The sequence below is a fragment of the Fukomys damarensis genome, unplaced genomic scaffold (genome assembly GCF_012274545.1).
Source record: "Fukomys damarensis isolate Sample0158 unplaced genomic scaffold, DMR_v1.0_HiC HiC_scaffold_7, whole genome shotgun sequence".
In the NCBI taxonomy this organism is placed as follows: Eukaryota; Metazoa; Chordata; class Mammalia; order Rodentia; family Bathyergidae; genus Fukomys; species Fukomys damarensis.
Genome location: NW_022900919.1, coordinates 41,210,745 through 41,213,398, shown reverse-complemented (window position 1 = coordinate 41,213,398; position 2,654 = coordinate 41,210,745).

Here is a 2,654-nt window from a genome sequence, read left to right as displayed (position 1 = left end):
TTCTTTAATCTTTATTAAGTTTATTGGTACATTTTAGGTATACAACACAGTTACATTCATCATTGGGATCTTGTACATTTACATGACTTATCTTGGTTCTTATTTTTCCCCATTCCCCAGCCCTCCCTTCAGACCCTCCACCCTTCCTTGTTTACAAAGACATTGTTTCCATGTTTTTCCTTTTCACATATTTTTTCTTTTCCCTTTTTACCTTTCCCCTACCCCTCCCACTTCCTCTACTCTTTTAGACTTTTCTTCCTATTACACAATAACAATTATAAATTTTGATTATTTACACTTTTTGTTTTTCACACCAGAGAAACTATTCAGTATTTACATGTGTGTCCTATTAATTTCACTTGAGTATGGCCTCAATGTGCATCCACTTAGCTATAAATCTCTCTAGTTTCTCATTCTTTATGGCTGAGTAGTACTCTACTTTAATTTTTTTAAAAAAAAAACACATCTTTTTTATCCAGCCTCCAGTTGATTGGCAATTGGGCTGTTCCCAAGTTTTAGCTGTTACAAATTGTGCTGCTATAAACAGGGGTGAGCACTATAAACAGCGCTTCTCATGAGCACGCCTCTCCAAGCACTTGCAATCTGTGGAGTGAATTGAGTCTTCACTCCTACATCCAGTGCACAATTCTGGGAGTCCCATTCCTGCTGTGCATCTTGGCCATGTGTGTATCTCCTACTCTGGCACACTCTCAGTATCAGACTTCCCTTTGATGTCTGAAGTCAGAGATTGTAACTAATTTACACCACATGTTCAACAAATAATTTATTGGATGAAGTAAATGTGTGAATAAAATAAACTTGGGGGCTGCTTCTTTTTTTTTTTTTTTTTTTTTTTCTTTTTTTTCTTTTTGAGACAGGGTCTCACTATGTAGTTGAAACTGACCTGGAACTCACAATGTAGCCCGGGCTGGTTTCAAACTCGCAGTAATCCTCCTGCCTCAACCTTCCAAGTGCTGGGATTATAGGCGTGCACCACCACGCCCAGCTTCCTGACTTCTTTTTTAATTTAATTTCAGACAAGGTCCTGCTAAATTGCCCAAATTGAACTCAAACTCACAATCCCCCTGCCTCAACCTCCCAGCGTGCTGGGGTTACAGGCGTGCATCACCACATCCAGCCAGGAGTTGACTTCCTTCGCATCTCCTTATTTATGGCAGCTTTTTTCTTCCCACTGAGAGGAGAGGGAATGTAAGTCTGCCTTCCTGTCTGGGTGGGTAGACGACTAGTCAGTAGCATGAAGCGAAAGTGCTTCTCAGAAGCTATCTCACATGCTGACCCTTGGGAGTCCTGAGACACTAAGAAATCTTTCTAACCCAAGACCGCCATGCTGTGAGAAGAATAGAACATAGAGAGAAACCACAGTGCAGGCACTGCTACCCCTGACCTTCCGACCCCTAGCCCAGGGAATTATCCAGGCACCCTCAGATTCTGAGTCTTCCCAACTGAGACCCCAGCCACCACTGCCAGAAACAAGTCCCCGGTGTGCCTGTGGGATTCTGTGCTCCATACCCTACAGGCTAGTAAAACAGTGATTGTTTTAAACCTCTAAACTCTGGGTTAGTTGCTATGTAGCACATAGGAATAACTACAATAATATATAAGACAGTTGATCCCATTTGACCCCCAATCTCCCCATCCTCCCAAGAAACCTTTGCCTTTTGAGCTACTTGCAGGTGGGAGAACAGTCACCAGTAGATACGGCATCCTTTAAAGAAAAAGCTGGGTTTTGGTATCTCCGTACCAAGCTCTACCAGCTGGTCACCCCCTTCCCATCCGCCCCGCAAAGGCCTCTGGGATGCTTCACTTACTTCACTCAGGTCAGCCTGCAGTGAGCCAGCCCGGAGGAAAGAAAAACGTACTGTGTCCAGTGGCCTGTCAACCTCTCGCCACAGCGAGGGAACTAGATGTTCTTGTTTCCCCAGGGCAGTCCTGGTTTGTGCCTTCACTGCTCAATGTGGGCAACAGTGTATGTGCCCTCCTACCTCTCAGTCCTGTTTCTCTATCACTCCATCCCCGGCCGCCTTTAATGGGTCTTTTCAGAAAGAATGGTGAGTCAGGCTGGGGATTTAGCTCAGGGGTTCAGCCGCCTGCCTCACCAGCACAAGGCCGGGTACCAAAAAAGAACGGTGAGCAAGCACACAGTCCGCACAGTCCTCTGCTCCAGGGCAAGTGCAGCGCATTTTCGTCCTGGTCTGTATCCTAATCTAAACCTAGTCTCTGCATTATAAGGTGCAGAAAGTGAAGGTGAAGGGAGTGAACAAAGGATGGCGGTGTCCTTTCCAGGCCTCTAATGTGTGGAAATTCGTTAATCTTGGCCTCAGTCTAGGGTAGCAAACCCTTTCCTTCAAAAATCTACCCAAGTTCCAGAGATTGCTCTCATTCTACGCCTCATCTTTCATTTTCTCGAGCTCCCCATTATGTAACAGAGCTGGCCCGAAATGGCCCATTCAAGATGATCTCTATAGCGATGGCGCTCCGTGGTGGTATCTACCGATGCAAGCGTTTAAGCGAATCTCCACCCGCTTTTTGTCTTCTGTTTTGTTTTGCGGGTCCTCCTTACCGGCGCTGCTCCGGAGCCCGCCACCCTCCTGGGCGAACTAGGGCGGGCGCGGGCGGGCGCTCGGGCGTGCACG